The following is a 19,016-nucleotide window of genomic DNA, read 5'->3' on the forward strand; positions in this document are numbered from 1 at the left end:
TCTGAAGTTGTTTCCATGGAAACATGAAAAATTAAAATTTCTCAAATTTCTTAGTATGAAAAGGCACAGCTACATCACCTCGTTAACATGTCTACCAAGTTTTAGATCCGTATCATGAATAGTTTTGGATATATGCTCCGGAAACGAACATTGTTCTTCGAAACTAAGTCAAAGTCTATTTTTTATGTAAAAATTTGAAAAATACTTTTTTTTCCAAAAATCCAAAATAGCAAAAGGCACCAGTTCACATGTTGCTTGATATGTATACAAAGTTTCATGAAGAAGATATCTTCAGTAGTTTTAAAGATATGGCCCGGAAACGTAAACGTGACCGGATGGACAGCCAGACGGCTGGAACCCATTTCTATATCCCCCACCAAACTTCATTTGGGCGGGGGATAATAATCATCAACAGTCCTCACCAACCTCCTGTCCTGAAGACTTTCTTCCACCAGTCATGAGCAGGAAATCTAATTTTTTAATCACAGTGGTATCACCCAGCCAGATATAATCCTACATTCGACTTCCTTTGGAATCAGGAAGTCATAACTCAGAATTACATCGTTTTTGACATTAAAAAAACAAACAAACACAAAGCTGTCTCCATGTCAGTCTTTTATTAGCAACAACCTAACCAGGTAACTATAATGAGTGATGTATATTTACCTCTTCAGAACAGTGAACTTTATAGTCAACATAACAAGTAACAAGTGAAAATGTTTGTGTGATGATTGATTTAAAGCAAATATTTGTTTATCCGACATACACCAACTCATTTTAAAGGTAAGAAGTGCTGCTGTAGTTTACTGTTGATGCTGTGGGCAGCCATGTTGATTTGCTGAACTCGGAGTGGAGAAGGGCGTCCCGACTTCCTGAGTGGGATTTCCAAGTTGAGGGGCGTTTTCTCTTGTTTTTCCAAGTCAGGGGAAGGAAATTGGTGCAATAAGGAAATCTTGAGTTTGAATTCTGTTTGAAAATATGAACGCATCTCTAGTGGAGATCACTGGAGTGATGTAGCTGAGACTGAGGAACTGCCAGAGGCACAATTCGCACACCATGCTGACACTGCTGACATTTCTACTTCTGGTGTGCTGGGTTTTTTTTCAGTGTTTCCTGTGTTTCTGGAGGGCTGAAGAGCAGGAGAGGCCAGCATTACTGGTATCATCAGGATTGCCGTTTAATGAGAGAGAGAGAGAGAGAGAGAGAGAAAACACAGGTTGTTAGGTATGTCTGGTGTCACCTAATGATTAAGAACAGTACACATTTTGCGCTGAGTGCAAGCATCCATACATCCCATATGTTTTCAGCCGAGACTTAAACACTGAGACTGTGTCTGAGTCCCAAACACTACATAGTGTAGCCTTCACTATTTGAGGCACCAATAAATATCCTGCACCTTTTGATCTAAAGAACTCTTCTATTCTTGGCCACGCCCATTTTGCGTTGAAATCTGAATGCAGATACAGATATGTGGAGCACCAAAGAGACACAGATACAAATACAGATAGTTACATCCTTAGTCCAGATCACGATTACACACACACACACACACACACACACACACACACACACACACACACACACACACACACACACAGAGAAATGCTGATGGTGTGAGGCCAAGTTTATCTAGCACACACTACACATCTCCCTTCTTCAGTCCAAATATAAAAAACATCATTATTATCATTGTGAACCGCAAATGATCTACATAACAAACAACAAACAGAGCTAAAGACGGCTTGTGCAAGAGTCTCACACACACACACACACACACACACACACACACACACACACTTTTTTGTTCCATTCTTTACTGTCCTCCTCCCATCTAAACAGCTTTGAGAGGGCTGTAATTATGAGGAGGGAAGCGTGTATTTATAGAAAAGTGCGGATAAATGGTAGAATGACTAACTGTGTGCCAGACCGTTATATTTAACATGCTCTGATGTCAACACCATCCTGGACCACAGCCATGGGCTCATCATTTTATTACTGAACATGATACTGGTGAAGTAATGTGATGGTGAAAATGGACACACGTGCACACACACACACACACACACACACACACACACACACACACACACACACACAAGGAATTTGTACAGAAGGCTGAAATACAGTTTTTTTCTTATTTTATTTATTTTAACTGATTACATCTTTTTGGTAGAAATGGAGGAAAATTCCTGGTTTTCACTTCTACAAAACTGCAGCTTTTTTTTTTTAATTCAGGTGTCAGGGAGGCGGATGCAAGTGCAAACATGATATATTCAGTGCAACACAAAACACACACACACACGCACACACGTACATGAACGAGAACAACAACAACAGGTAAATGCAGGAACAGACTTGAATGGTTTTTGTGATATTTTCACTGGGGTTGTGCATGGTGCTTATCTCAAGGACAGATTTTTTTTGAATAAAGTTATGAAGAACTTAAACTGAGATGTCATGTACACAATATGATTTCATGACCTCAAGGCTCCGTGTTATCTGGAGACCCGTCAACCCATCTTTTTGACGGTCAATACTAGAAGTTCACGGGTAAGTTTCTGCAATGATGGGCTTCTAAATTCCTTTTAGAGAAAATGATGATGAAACAAAAACAAGCAACGTTAGTAGCACTGGCAGATAAAAAAACAACAACAACACGCCAGTAGACGAGTCAGGACCCCAAACAACACAATAAACCTGCATCCCATGTGCGTGTTTCTCTGGTACAATGTTTGCTCTCCCTGATTTCTGAAGCGGGACGTGATTTGCTGCTCAGAACCAATAGCACGCTCCCACTGGGCAGCGTGTGGCACAGCAACCAACCATAGTCCTTGTTTCATACAGCAGCCAGGTTCAGCTGTAGCAACAGAATAAAGGTTGGCCTCCACAACCAACTTAACATCTGTACATTGGCCCACCTTGTTCATCTAAGCTACGCCAAGATAATCGTCGAGGACTTCACATTTGAGGAAGCCGCAGAACTTTTCATGTAAGCTCATCTGAGGTGTGTGTGAAGTCTCTAATGTTTACACATGTTGTCTGTGAAGGTTCTCAGTCATCCAGGTCACAGTAAACCGTAGGTGCTAAAGAAGACAACTGGACTTGCTTGAAATTCTTGAAGATGTTCACCTCTCATCTGAAAGGCTTCTTCAGTTCTGTCTGACTAGTGGGGCGTTCCAGGTGTTTATCCTCTAGTGGACCAAAAGCAACCCTAGGGAGAGTTGTTGAGGTCACTTGGGTCGTTGAGTCATCCTGTAGGTGTTAGGGTCACTGGGGCTGGGTGTGAACGGTGTTAGCAGCCTAGAGGGTTGTTAGGGTTATCTGTGGGTCGTTGGCACTCTCTGCCATCATGTGAGTCATTGAAGTCAGCTGAGTCTTGGTGTGGATGTGTACTCAGTTTTCTGGGAAGTGTGCCAAGGACTGCATTGTAGGTGGCTGATAAGTTTACACACGTTCAACATGTACATGTAAAGGTTTGCTTCTGTGGTTGGGACAGCCATTACCAATTTACCTCACCATGCTAATCAGGACTGAATATTGCAAAATTAGGCTACATGTGCTACAAAATGGCATAAAATTAAGAATTTTCTTGAAATGATTTGAGCTGACTGATTCTTTTTTCAGAAACTGACCACCTAAACGGGTGGCACGGTGGTGTAGTGGTTAGCGCTGTCGCCTCACAGCAAGAAGGTCCGGGTTCGAGCCCCGTGGACGGCGAGGGTCTTTCTGTGTGGAGTTTGCATGTTCTCCCCGTGTCCGCGTGGGTTTCCTCCGGGTGCTCCGGTTTCCCCCACAGTCCAAAGACATGCAGGTTAGGTTAACTGGTGACTCTAAATTGAGCGTAGGTGTGAATGTGAGTGTGAATGGTTGTCTGTGTCTATGTGTCAGCCCTGTGATGACCTGGCGACTTGTCCAGGGTGTACCCCGCCTTTCGCCCGTAGTCAGCTGGGATAGGCTCCAGCTCGCCTGCGACCCTGTAGAACAGGATAAAGCGGCTAGAGATAATGTGATGAGATGACCACCTAAACACACCTTATTTTAAGAGCCTCTCCCAACTGCTTTTTCATGCCAAGGTTGCACCAGAGGGTCCCAAATTTACTTCAATATTTCAAATTTTCCTGGCAGAACATGCCCTGGACCCCCCTAGCATTTCTTTGCTCACCCATCAGACACCCTTCTCTCAATTTCTAGATAATTCCCTGCCTCAAGGTGTCATTATGTTGTGTACACAATATAATAAACAAACTGAAACTAAACCCTATGCTGGATCAAGTGCTATTTTATAAGCTGCCGATGAAAGAAAGTGGAAGCCATATTGTTAAATTAAACTGTGTGATTAAAGTGATAAGTACAGCTCAGACTGTTCATGCAGCAGTGTACTGGCATCTCCTCTGTGTTTATTTCACTGCTCCTTGCTGACTGTACTGTAGGCCATGAATCGTATTATCTCTCAACTAACAGATTTCATCTTCGGTGTGTCGAGTTGAACATGAGATGAAAGAAAATTCCTCGGAGAGCCATGCCGAAGCTAAAACATGTGAGCTAAAGCTCCTTACACAGAGCTAACCATATTAACACTGCCCCCGACTGCGAGTGAAAGGGAAGAGAACACATCATCCGCTGGGGATCAGCGTGAATATAGTTACATGTAAAAAAAGACAGAATTATCATGAGGAATGAACTGGAAGCTGAAAACAGGGAGCGATTGAGGTTTCAGCGCTGCATAATGGAGTGCATGGCGGCTCTGAGGGAGAGTGAGCTGTCAATCATTGAAATATAGACAGCAGTGGTGGCTGGTGGTCTTTGAAATAAAGGAAGCTCAGTTTTAGGTCTAATAACATTTTTTAATTATTAGCTCATCTAGACGACAGGCGATGTGGTTGTTTTTAATGTTTTGCAAATTCGATAAATAAAAACTTTATACCAAATGTCCGACAAAATCATTTCCGCTTAAAATGTGAACAACCCGGCGAAATGACAGGAGCAATTTGTGTAAAATGCGATAATAATTCTTGAAAAAAAAATTTCTTACCACTAAATACTTTTATTCCATATTTTGTTGCTTTTTTGTATTTTTGGGGGGTTTTGTTTTCAAGTAGAGTTTTTATTTCGTCCTTGGTTGGTTCAGCAACACGTTCTGCCATTTTGTTTTTCTCTACTCACGGTATATGAGCTGATATCCTAGTAGTAGAGTAGCCAATCAGAGTGTGCCATTGCTCATATCAAGTGAATGTGGACAGAATAATGAATGCTATTCCATTTACCCATCAATGTTTTAAATTTGATGGATGATCGGTGTATATATATCCCTCTATTTGTTTGGTTTTGCTCATTCATTACCCAAGTGGCTTTTCTTTGTACGCAGATTTGAACCCTAACCCTTATTATCAGTAATTAGAATTGTTATATTGTAGTCAAATAATGATTGTTATATTGTAGTTATACATATTATGATGCCACTAGGTCACAGATTACACACAAATACTACTTAATGAGTCAGCGGTACGTTTTTAAAGTGTATAAATGTTGAATGAAGTCATACGGCAGCGTTACGCTGACAGAAAGGTCACTGTAAGTCACTGCACAGTAAACCTGATGCGAGTGAGAAACGTTGCCATGCTGATTTTGTGTTGAGTGCGAATTGAAGCAGATTCATTTCACCACACTGGTGACTAAAACAGGTTTAGAGTGTATGAGAAACCCTGAAAGCCATCCCTGACTTGTTTCTGTATCCAACCGGTTTCTTATTGTATTTATTGCATTTCATTTCCGTTTTCATGCTGATATTTATAGCACTCAGCAGACGCTCTGACAGACGTGTTCCATCATCCTCGTGTACATTGTGCTGAGTCTAAACACACCACTAAAACCAAGCCACAGCAGAAACACCAGTCAAAATAGACCGAAGTGAAAAAAGACTTTCTTACGCATGGTTGAATTCTTCATTCTGATTGGTCAGAAGGTGTTGATTCATTTCACATCTCTTTCTCATTCTCATGAATACATTATCATTCATTATTTCTATAAAATTTCCAGATAATACAGTGGGTTCGCCTCAGAAACAGATTAAAAAACAGGTATAATCAGTGATATGGTGAGGCTTTCTGTAAGGAGACTTTTATGGAAGGAGTCTCCAGTGTCAGAGCTCGGTAACAGTCAGAGGAGGAGGAGTTTACGCTTTTCGGTTTCTCTGTAACATGACAAGCTACAATTTTTCTCAAGACAGAGAAGAAGTGAAACAGGCGCTAACTTGTTTTGTGGAAACTCTATAAATGTAACTGTAAATAGATTTAAAAATATTACATCTTTTTTCATTAAAAAAAGTGTAAGCAGAATAAGATATGATCAAACATGCGGTTAGAGGAAAACTATTAACTTCAGAGTGGTGGTGGAAAGTCCACTTCATCACACCACAAACTGATAGCTGATTATTTTCCAACAACTGCACAACGCCATTTATTTTATTCCTTCAGTCTGAGTTTGAAGACAGGGACCCAGAGACCAGCAGGACAGTGAAGACTCTTGAAACTTGTCTTCTGTGTATAATTAAAAGTGGCAGGGGTCGAAGTGGCCTTGTGGATCAAGATATGATGGAAGAGGTCCATTTTTGGGATTTAGATCTCATTTAGGAAGCAACAGGAAACCAGTGGAGCGACATGGATGAAGTCCGAGGACTGTATTTTAGATCATTTACAATAGTCTAACAATAATCTAACCGTTTTGCAGTAAAAGGCAGCCTGAAGGTTAGATTAGAGAAGCAGCCTTGGGTCCAAATGGTCGCTGGTTCGATTCCTGGGACCGGCAGAAAAAATGTGAGGAGAGTTGAGTGAATGAACAGCACTTTCCCCTCCCTCTGTATCATGGCTGAAGTGCCCTTGAGCAGGGCACCGAACCCCCAACTGCTCCTCGGGTGCTGTAGCGTCATTGCCGACTGCTGTGTGTGTATATGTGTGTGTGTGTGTGTGTGTGTGTGTGTGTGTGTGTGTGTACACTCATTGCTCATTTGTGGGTGTTAAATGCAGAGGAGGAATTTCACTGTGCTTGAGTGTACATGTGACAAATAAAGTTGTCTTCTTCTAAAATGGTCAAATATAATGACTGTTTGTTTCCAGTCAATATTGCAACTCAGAATACTTGTAAATATAATTAAAGTATAAAATTGATGCTGGGCGGCATGGTGGTGTAGTGGTTAGCGCTGTCGCCTCACAGCAAGAAGGTCCGGGTTCGAGCCCCGTGGCCGGCGAGGGCCTTTCTGTGCGGAGTTTGCATGTTCTCCCCGTGTCCGCGTGGGTTTCCTCCGGGTGCTCCGGTTTCCCCCACAGTCCAAAGACATGCAGGTTAGGTTAACTGGTGACTCTAAATTGAGCGTAGGTGTGAATGTGAGTGTGAATGGTTGTCTGTGTCTATGTGTCAGCCCTGTGATGACCTGGCGACTTGTCCAGGGTGAACCCCGCCTTTCGCCCGTAGTCAGCTGGGATAGGATCCAGCTCGCCTGCGACCCTGTAGAACAGGATAAAGCGGCTACAGATAATGAGAATGATAAGATTGTGAAATTAGTTTTGTAAATAAAAGCTTTCATTTTGCAGTTTATTCACTCATCTGACTGACAGGCAATGAGCTCATGCCATCATGTGTTGTCCATCATCCGTCTACATTTCACAAAAATCGCTTCTTCTTCCTCAATTCTTCACCGATTTTGATTCTTTCTGGCATGAAGGTAGGGGGACCTAGGGTGCATAGAACTTCTACCCAGATTTACTTAATTACGATTATTAATGAAGTTATGGACTAATTAAGCCTTAACGAGCAGTTCAACCAAAATTGCTTCTTCTCAGTCAATTCCTCGCCATTTTGGATTCTTTCTGGTAAATAGGTCGGTATTCCTAGGGTGGATATCGCTTCTATATATAGCTTGTATATAGTGTATATAGCTCACAACATTTATTGCACAAGGTGGCCCACTTTAGATCGTTCCTTCCGGACTAGACGGGGCCGGAGTGAGCTACACCGTCACTGACCGTCTCGTTTCACTTCCTCAAGTGATGCTGGACTTATTGGACGCCCTGTAGATTAAACAAAACGTATAAGTACAATTTCTTCCTTTTTTTTAATACCCAGTTGATTGTTTGGTTGATGAAACCTTTTACACCACAGCACTGCTGAGTTCTCGATCCTGATTGCTCAGAAGATGCTGATTCATTTTCAGAAAAACAGACACCCCACATAAACAGATTTTCTGCTGATATGGAGGGCTTTCTGTCAGGAGGAACATGTTTAACGTTTATGGACCGAGTCTTCAGTGTCACTGCTTTGTAACAGTCTTCAGGATGGAGGAATTTCCACTTCCTTCCTTGCGAACATGACAAGCTACGTTTTTGATAACAGTCAGAACAGGAACTTGTTTCGCAAACGTTCCACAACATTAAATCGAGCTATAAATAATGAAATAAATCTTACTTGGTTGTCAGATTGCTGTGGTGTGTGTCGGGGGAATGAAATGAAATCATGTGCTGTTCCTGGAAAATAATCACAGGGTGGGGACACTTACTCCACCCTGCTGTTGATTATTTTCTGATATCAGTACACTCCTAATTGTTTTATTCCTTACTTATGGCATATCATTTCATATTCTCTTATCAACATCATAAGAGTAGGACTACAGTCATGTTCCTTATATAACAGATTGTTTCCGTAATTCTCTCTCTCTTTCTTTTTTTTAAAATCATCCTCGGTGCATATCAGTTGGTAAATTATAACCAAACTGAAGCACGAGTGATGCTTTATTGCAGCGTGTCCTTCCCTGACATTACACAGTGCTTACTTTGGGAGCAGTGGAAAGAAATCCTAAATCTGAGCTGAGAAAGTACACACACAGTGACAGTTATAAAACGCTTGGGTTTTATCACTTTTTCCGTCATAAGGACTGCTGATTTTTATAATCTTTTTTTTTTTGTATAAGATTAATCATTTGCAGAGTAAAGTGGTAGACAGCATTTTTGATGCACACTAAAATGCACACACACACACACACACACACACACACACACACACACACACACACACACACACACACACACACACACTTACTTGATAAAGCTAGTCATTACAGTTTCCATCTGTCAGCAACTGATTACATTTAAAACATGCCTGGGTTTTTTTTCACCAAACATTCATACATTTAACTTTGCATCAAATTATTCTATATACAGTTGTGTGCAAAGGTCTTCAGCCCCCTATTTTTAAACATTTTTTCATCCAAACTTTGTTATAGATTTTCATTTTATGACTTCTACATTATCAAGTCAAAACATTACGAAAACATTTTAGAGCTCCAAAGGTTTGTTTTCTAGCACAGAATTAAATGTTACAGAAAAAAAAATGTTTGTAATGTATCTGAGCAGCGTATTCCATAAGAGCGCACTTTTCAGATGAAAAAAGAAAGCATAATGAAGGCTGCTGAGTTTTGGTGTAAAATGAAGAAGTGAGTGTGACAGTCAAAGTGTGCAGAAGAACTGGGGCTGGTTCTGTAAGATGCTCAGGAAAACCTACAGATCATTTCCACATAAAACTGACCTCACTGGACCTCAGACGGATTTTTTATTTTTTTATTTTTTTTTAAACCAAAGGGTCGTCGGGCGGCACGGTGGTGTAGTGGTTAGCGCTGTCGCCTCACAGCAAGAAGGTCCTGGGTTCGAGCCCCGTGGCCGGCGAGGGCCTTTCTGTGCGGAGTTTGCATGTTCTCCCCGTGTCTGCGTGGGTTTCCTCCGGGTGCTCCGGTTTCCCCCACAGTCCAAAGACATGCAGGTTAGGTTAACTGGTGACTCTAAATTGAGCGTAGGTGTGAATGTGAGTGTGAATGGTTGTCTGTGTCTATGTGTCAGCCCTGTGATGACCTGGCGACTTGTCCAGGGTGAACCCCGCCTTTCGCCCGTAGTCAGCTGGGATAGGCTCCAGCTTGCCTGCGACCCTGTAGAAGGATAAAGCGGCTAGAGATAATGACATGACAAAGGGTCGTCTCACACCAAATACTGACTTTGTTTCATTTATTACGGCTCACTGATTACTGTTTATAGTATTTTTTTTAATGTTGAAACATTTCATTTAATTATTTTTAAGCCATTTTTGGTCGACAGCATTTCTTTACGTGTGTCTAAGACTTTTACACAGGACTGTAAAATGAAGTGTGAATATGGAGGCACTGTTTCCACCACAAAGTTGCTTCTTTTCCATTAACAGCAGTTTTATTCCTTTTTTATACTAGAGTTCTTCTTTTGTTTTGTTTTTTACCAACGATTACAATCTTTTACTTATTACAGAATGACAAGTCATACTTTTTATCCATTTATAGTTACATTCTTAAAGTTGTACAGGTTAGTTCCCTCACCAGCTTCTCTTTTTTTTCTCTCACTTGAAGTCAACGAGACGGTCAGTGACGGCGTAGCTCACTCGGCCCCGTCCAGTCCAGAAGGAACGATCTAAAGTGGGCCACCTTGTGCAATAAATGCTGCAGGCTATATACACTATATACAAGCGATATATAGAAGCGATATCCACCCTAGAAATACTGACCTATTTACCAGAAAGAATCCAAAACAGCGAGGACTTGACCGAGAAGAAGCGATTTTTGTTGAACTGCTCATTAAGGCTTAATTAGTCCATAACTTCATTAATAATTGTAATTAAGCAAATTTGGGTGGAAGCTATATGCACCCCAGGCAGACCCACCTTCCTGCCAAAAAGAATAAAAATCAGTGAAGAACTGAGGGAGAAGAATCGATTTTTGTGAAATGTAGACGACGCATGATGGCATGAGTTCATCACCTGTTGGCTGGATGAGCTAATAAGACAAACAAACAAATAAATAAACAAACAGCTTGTTGTGTTACTAATGAAAGACAAAGTGTAAACTCTGTGTGATCAGTGTGCAATAAAGTTACAGCTTTACCTTTTCTGAATGTTCCAAAGTGCTGACACTGGAGACTCCTTCCATAAACATCTACTTATTAAAAAACAACAAAACTATTCAACATTTTTCTTTTGTCAATTAACCACACATTTTTATTAGCCTTGGATGATGTGGATCATCCACCGCATTAGTCCCTCTGAATAAGCTGTTGCTATAGAAATGATAACATATTAGAACAAGTGCATTAATATAAGGCTGTGATTTGGAGCTGTGGTATTTTGTTTTTTGGGCCAAAACCAGCAGGCTGAAGGACAGTTTCTTCCACCAGGCGGTCAGGAGGCTCAACTCCCTCCCTGTTCTGCCCCTCCTCCCCCCTCTGCCCCCCCTCCCCCCTCTGCCCCCCCTCCCCCCTCTGCCCCCTGCCACAGATTCTGCCCGTACACCCCCCTGCCCCCCATTCAGCATCTGACATGCCACCCTCACAGTTCCCCCCCCAACACACACACACACACACACACACACACACACACACACACACACACACACACACACACACACACATTCATCTCATTGTTCATTAACACACTGAACTCAGGGACCGCACATTTCACTTTACCTCGCCCATTTGCACTATTCCGCACTACCTCACCTTAACAGCTGCTAGTTTGTTTATACTGCTTATTTCATGTTTACCTGCTATACCTCAAGTGCCCTTGACTGTTTGGTTATTTGAACCAATTTATATGTGTGTGTGTGTGTGTGTGTGTGTGTGTGTATATATATATATATATATATATATATATATATATATGAGTGTTTAGTCTACGTCTAGTTCATATCTAGAGTGTTTATACTGTTTATATTGTCTGTTTGAGTGTTTAGTCTGTGTCTAGTTCTTATCTAGTGTTTACACTGTTTATATTGTTTGAGTGTTTAGTCTATGTCTAGTTCCTATCTAGAGTGTTTATACTGTTTATATTGTTTTTTTTCAATTATTCTATTTTTATTTATTGCATTGCCTGTTTGCACCGTGGGTCAGAGAGGACTGAAATTTCATCTGTGCTGTATGTCGAGCATGTAGAGCATATTTGACAATAAAGTTGACTTGACTTGATGATATTTAAATAATATTGGCTGCTTTTTTTCGTGGTCTATCAGATATATTCCATTCAGCTAACATGATACTGAATGAGTTGAAGACGAGTAGCTGAATGGAATATATCTGATAGACCAGGAAAAAAAGGCAGACATTATTATTATTATTATTATTATTATACATACACATTCCTTTCAGGTGTTGAATGCATCTTTCTCTTTCAAAATTCTCTCAAAATCTTCTGTATTTAACGAAGCAAACCTAGCGGCCATGTTTGTTTACAAATTGTCCCAATTGCTTGCTAGCACGTACGTTTTACATCTTCAACATGTGACATCATGTTGTCTTGACAACCATGCAATATCGTAAACCATATTCAACGCGGGGCGGCACGGTGGTGTAGTGGTTAGCGCTGTCGCCTCACAGCAAGAAGGTCCGGGTTCGAGCCCCGGGGCTGGCGAGGGCCTTTCTGTGCGGAGTTTGCATGTTCTCCCCGTGTCCGCGTGGGTTTCCTCCGGGTGCTCCGGTTTCCCCCACAGTCCAAAGACATGCAGGTTAGGTTAACTGGTGACTCTAAATTGAGCGTAGGTGTGAATGTGAGTGTGAATGGTTGTCTGTGTCTATGTGTCAGCCCTATGATGACCTGGCGACTTGTCCAGGGTGAACCCCGCCTTTCACCCGTAGTCAGCTGGGATAGGCTCCAGCTCGCCTGCGACCCTGTAGAACAGGATAAAGCGGCTAGAGATAATGAGATGAGATGAGAGATATTCAACACTCATTCTCCATTGGGTAGAGTGACGTAATACATGTAGGATATTTTGCATGCTATCGAACCAAATGAATGAAACCCGCTAGAAGGGAATAGAACATGTTTTTATTCCATCGAAAAAGTGTCCTGTATGTATTATATTACCTTATAATGCATTATGTACATTAGTTGACATTGGTTATGTGTTGTGTTATGAATATTACTTATAATGCATTGTTCACAAAATGAGTTTTGTTTGATATTTATAATGACATCTTAATACAGCGAGCGCATCATTGTGGTGTAATGTATATTTCTCTTTGGGCCATTTTACATGTACACACACACACACACACACACACACACACACACACACACACCCCCTAAAGGCCCGGTCCCACTGGCCGATGGACACAAAACGTATGCAAAAAGGACACAGCGGACGAGCAAAATTTCAGGGGTGGCTCTATCCGTTTTCATCCGCTCCAGAAATGGACAAAATTGGCGAAATTTTGCGAAAACAGAACGGAAAAGAACGGACGTGGGTAGTATATAGCGGGGATGTTAAACGCATGTTCATAGGAAGCCTAGTGGATGAAAGCGGATGGAAGTGGATGACAGCTCCGAAGGGGTTACCGGTGATAACTGAGAAGCGGACGCATAGCAGAAAGAGCGGATGCATAGCGGATGAAGGGGATGCATCACGTACGCCTAACGGAAACAAAGGGGATGTTGCGCGGATGTATATCGGATGCAGACCGTTCACTGCGCATGCGGGGGGTATGAATTGCGTCTGCTCCGCGGATATAAAGGGATGCAGCACGCACGCCGTCAGCATAAAGCGGAAAGACGTGCTGGCGGCTACATCGATACATCTCTACTACTAGATGATTTTCTCCCCCTTTTTATACAAAATATCGATTGTCCGCTAGGTGTCCTTCTACATACTCTAGACATACTCCAGACATCCTAAATATACGAGATACATCCCAGATATAAACGCTTTGTCCGTTTTGAATACTTTATATACGAGATGCATACGCTTACATCCTTTCTATTTCCGTGCTACTAACGATGAATAGACGTTTCATGTACCTTATCTTTCCTCCCTCTTTCCGTTTTCAGCTGCAGCGGATGTGAGTTGCGAGGATGCCCAGAGGATGCAGAGAGGATACAGCAGACGTTTAACGGATGATAACGGACATAGAACATTTGTTGCTCGTATATGTCGCGGATTTACATCATACACGGCGGAAAGTTCATCTGTTCTAAAAGTTTTGTGCAGCTCAAAACTTTTTGCGCGGATGAAATCACAGTGGACGGATGCTCGATGGATAGAGCGTATGAAGCACGTATGCAATGAGTACACAATGGATGCATAGCGTTTTCCAACGGATGGCAAAGATTTTTTTACGTTTTACATCCTCTTTGCATCCGTAAGTGCAGTGGGACCAGGCCTTAAAGGAGAATAATTCCATCAGTAATAGTAACAGCTGAGTCAGCCTAAGGTCCTCACAAAGATACCAACATATGTGTGTGTGTGTGTGTGTGGGAAAGAGAATGTGATGATGCGGTGAGGACACACACCACACAGGGAAGTAATTAAGTCACATTTAGGGCTGTGGGGAGAGACATGGGGGACTCATTATACAGCAAATACACACACAAACACACACCACCACACCCAACCCATGGATGAAATAAATAAATAAATAAATGTTGCCAAGCAAAACAAACCTCACCCGGTAGCACTTATGATGAATATGAAGGAAGATATTGCGGAAAAAAAATTGGTCCCCTAAGGTTCCATGTGGCTTCTGCTTATAAATAAAATAGTTTTCTGATCCCATACAGTAAATACAGCATATATATTTATTCTATGAGGCAGTAGCTACAAAAATGAAGCGTAATCCAAAAATCCACTTATTTCCAGTTTAATAAAAGTTTCTACAGACAGAAGCATGGATACGCCATGGGCTCACCGGTGTCCCCTATTGTGGCCAATCTTTACATGGAGGAAGTGGAACATAAAGCTTTGACCACTTTTCAGGAATTACTCCCAGCCACTGGTTCAGATATGTGGATGACACCTGGGTTAAAATCAAAACCCATGAGGTGGAAGCCTCATCTAAGCACATCAATGCAGTGGATATCAACATCAATTTCACTCGGGAGGATGTCAGTGGGAATAATCTAGCCTTCTTGGATTGTGATGCACACATTAGACAAGACAGAAGCCTTAGCATCGAGGTCTACCGGAAACCCACACACACAGACCAGTACCTACTCTTCAGCTCACACCACCCACTGGAACACAAATTGGGGGTCATTAGGACCTTGCAACACAAGGCTCAGAACATTCCTACAACAATAGAGGGAAAAGAGAAGGAGCAGAATCACATCAAGAAAGCCGTTCAGAACTGCGGGTATCCCAACTGGGCTTTCTTCAAGAGCAGAAAAAGGAACAGAATGGACAAGGAAGATAACAGGAACAAATGCAAGAACATTGTCATTCCCTACATTTCTGGTCTATCTGAGAAACTCAGGAGGATCTTCTACAAACACAACATTCCGGTACATTTCAGACCCAGCAACACCCTGAAGCAGAAACTGGTCCACCCTAAGGACAGAATAGCCAGACGCAAACAGGACAGTGTAGTGTAGTGTACGCAATTCAGTGCAGTGAGGAATGCACGGACTCATCTCATCTCATCTCATTATCTCTAGCCGCTTTATCCTTCTACAGGGTCGCAGGCAAGCTGGAGCCTATCCCAGCTGACTACGGGCGAAAGGCGGGGTACACCCTGGACAAGTCGCCAGGTCATCACAGGGCTGACACATAGACACAGACAACCATTCACACTCACATTCACACCTACGCTCAATTTAGAGTCACCAGTTAACCTAACCTGCATGTCTTTGGACTGTGGGGGAAACCGGAGCACCCGGAGGAAACCCACGCGGACACGGGGAGAACATGCAAACTCCACACAGAAAGGCCCTCGCCGGCCCCGGGGCTCGAACCCAGGACCTTCTTGCTGTGAGGCGACAGCGCTAACCACTACACCACCGTGCCGCCTGCACGGACTCATATATTTGGAAAACAAAACAACCGCTTCACAGGCGCATGGCTCAACACAGGAGAGCCAGTTCCTCAGGCCAGGACTCTGCTGTCTATCTTCATCTTAACAACAAAGGACACTCATTTCAGGATTGCAACGTACACATTTTAGCCAGAGAGGATCGTTGGTATGAGCGAGGAGTTAAAGAAAGCCATCACTGAACAGAGGTGGGGGTCTAAAGGCCTCTGCATGCTCTTGCGACAAGGCTTTCGCAGACAGCTTTTCGCAGACAGTTGTAATTTATCGTTGAGCGGGGAGTAATAGGCGTGCACGATGTTATTCACCGCCACAACGCAAGGGGGCGCGAAGTCATGAAATCGCTAGGAGTAGTTGGTGGGTGTGGTTAGTGGAGTGTTTATCCTCCTGTTACTTATAATGACTAGAACTGGAGTCGTATAGATGTACGTACTTCCTCACTTCCTCGATCAACTGCTCTTCGTGCTGCTCCATCTTTGCTCGTGTTTTTAAAAATGGCGGCCGTGAAAACAAACCAAACCGGGAAAGTAGGGAAGCGGAAGTGCGTGTACAGCGGATGTAGAGTGGACCAATCAGAGCCCTCTTGTCTGTGACGCTGTCTGCGAGGCTTCTGTGGTGGTCACAATTTTTGGGAGGTGCGCGCAGAGCATCTGCGAAGGTGGGGGGGCTACGCAGACGCTATCTGCGACACCGTCTGCGAGGACTGCGTTGTCAGCATAAATTGGCCTAAAGACACCATTTATCAGCCACCTACAATGCAGTCCTTGGCACACTTCCCAGACAACTGAATACACACCAAAACCCAGCTGTTTTCAGTGACTACGTTTACATGCACATCCAAATCGAGCTGCTGTCGGTAATCGAGCTGAAGGTCCCAGCAGGGTGCCAGAGAAATCCAATCCTACATGCACACAACTGAAATCAGGCTATTGTGTGAGGTGTATTGTGCACCCGAGCCACAGGTGGCGCAACATGCCCCATCGTGTTGGTACACTTCCGGTTGTCGTCATGAAGAAGAGCTATTCAAGAGTGTAAACAAAGTTATCAGTTCCGTGTTCTCCATTGCGCGTTTTTCTCCCGTCCATGAATTTTAATATATTCAACTCCTTAAGCTGAATGAGCATGAACTCTGTCTCCTCATTGCTCCAGAAGTGCACGTTTCTGCTTGCCTGTGGCAGTGGGGGCGTGGTCAAGCGCCGGTCTGTGACAGGAGGGCGGAGCCAGGGAAGGTGAGTGGCAGAATCACTTCACCTGACGGTAATTAACCTGTGTTTGTGTGTCTTCCCAGTAACCGCGCCCTATTTAAGGAGGCAGAGGGAGAGCAGAGGGGAGAACTCATCCCGGGACTAGAACACAGCGCGCGCGCGTGTGTGTTTTTCTCTCAAGAATAAAAGTAGGCTGTTAAACTGAAAAGTCTGACAATAAAAAGCCTATTAGTACCAGAAGCTTTGTCCTGCCGTCCTCTGTGCTCCACCCACACTTCAGAGAGCTCTACATCGCCATTTTCTCTTCTTCGTTTGTTCCTCCTGATGTCTTCTACTGCTCGCTACTACTGTTGTCATGCCGACCGAGGCTGTTGTGTTTCCCGCTTGTGGTCTCGTCACTCGTCACTTCCGGAAGTAGCTCGACAACTAGCTCGATAGGGTATACATGCACAAAGTAGCTCGGCAGAAATCGCAGAAACTAGGTCGTGTAGCTCGATTCCGAGAAATCAAGTTCGGTTCAATTTCAGCCGAATTAAGGTGTATACATGGCATTTTGAACTTCGATTTCAGTCGAGCAACGGCAGAAATTCGATTCTCTCTATGTGCATGTAAACGTAGTGACAGACTCACAGGAGGACAGAGAGAATCAGCATTTCATTGATCACCCTAATGACTCTCGAGGCCGTTCACAACCAGCCCCCAGTGACCCACACCAACAGGATGACTCAATGACACCTTAGATGAGCTTTTCATCCATGAGAGGATAAATACCTGATACTCCCTACCAGTCAGACAGAACTGAAGAAGCCTTTCAGATGAGAGGTGAAACGTCTTCAAGAATCTTCAAGCAAGTCCAGTTGCTCTCTTTTACCACCCACAGTTTACTATGACCTGGATGACTGAGAATCTTCACAGACAAATCCAAAAATGAACAATTTAAAAATCACAGAAGTAAAATATACCAAGTATCTGTATTTTATAATATTCTACTCTTACCTCTTACAGTTTTCCAAACTGAAACCTCCGAGCCGAGGCTGGCACACACACGCTGTCGTCATGACCCAAACTCTTATTTCCCGGAAATGGCCCGGCGCTAGAGCTCAGTGGAACATACTTTCCCTCTGTAATAAGCATAAACATGTCTGAAAGCCATTTCTTTAGTCTAGTCCATTTATTTCAAACAGTGAACTGAATTGTATATACTCACTGGCCATTTTAATAGGAACATGTGTATGCGTATGTGCAATGCGTGACTGTTACACTCTTACATTCTTACAGCACAATGACGTCATGGCTAGCACCTGTATATGAGGCAGTAGACACAACAAAAACGATTTTGACCTTTTTGGTGACCTTGACCAGATGACCCTCAAAATGTTGGAGGTTCTATTTGAGACCAATGACCATCCATCTTGAAAGTTTCATGAAGATCGGTCCAGCCATTTTCTCGTAATATCTCATCTCATCTCATTATCTGTAGCCGCTTTATCCTGTCCTACAGGGTCGCAGGCGAACTGGAGCCTATCCCAGCTGACTACGGGCGAAAGGCGGGGTACACCCTGGACAAGTCGCCAGGTCATCACAGGGCTGACACATAGACACAGACAACCATTCACACTCACATTCACACCTACGCTCAATTTAGAGTCACCAGTTAACCTAACCTGCATGTCTTTGGACTGTGGGGGAAACCGGAGCACCCGGAGGAAACCCACGCGGACACGGGGAGAACATGCAAACTCCACACAGAAAGGCCCTCGCCGGCCACGGGGCTCGAACCCGGACCTTCTTGCTGTGAGGCGACAGCGCTAACCACTACACCACCGTGCCACCCGGTATGGTATCACATTAACAATAATTCAGATTTTCCATGAAAAACGTGGCCCTGGCAACCCTGAACAAAGAACCACCGTAAAACCAAATCGAATGTCATTACAAAACATAAGAAGTTCCTTTTTTGTTT

The 19,016-nt window shown here is 43.1% G+C and overlaps 1 long non-coding RNA gene across 1 annotated transcript; it reads right to left on the reverse strand.

The window, feature by feature from the left end:
- Positions 1 to 661: 661 nt before the first annotated feature.
- Positions 662 to 18,426, reverse strand: LOC132870150 (uncharacterized). Its single transcript, XR_009651063.1, has 3 exons — positions 18,050 to 18,426; positions 17,825 to 17,960; positions 662 to 1,155 (listed from the first exon to the last, which is right to left on the reverse strand). It is a non-coding gene; the product is annotated as an uncharacterized LOC132870150 (long non-coding RNA).
- Between the last annotated feature and the right edge of the window lie 590 nt (positions 18,427 to 19,016).

This window comes from Neoarius graeffei, chromosome 21 (assembly GCF_027579695.1).
Source record: "Neoarius graeffei isolate fNeoGra1 chromosome 21, fNeoGra1.pri, whole genome shotgun sequence".
Lineage (NCBI taxonomy): Eukaryota > Metazoa > Chordata > Actinopteri > Siluriformes > Ariidae > Neoarius > Neoarius graeffei.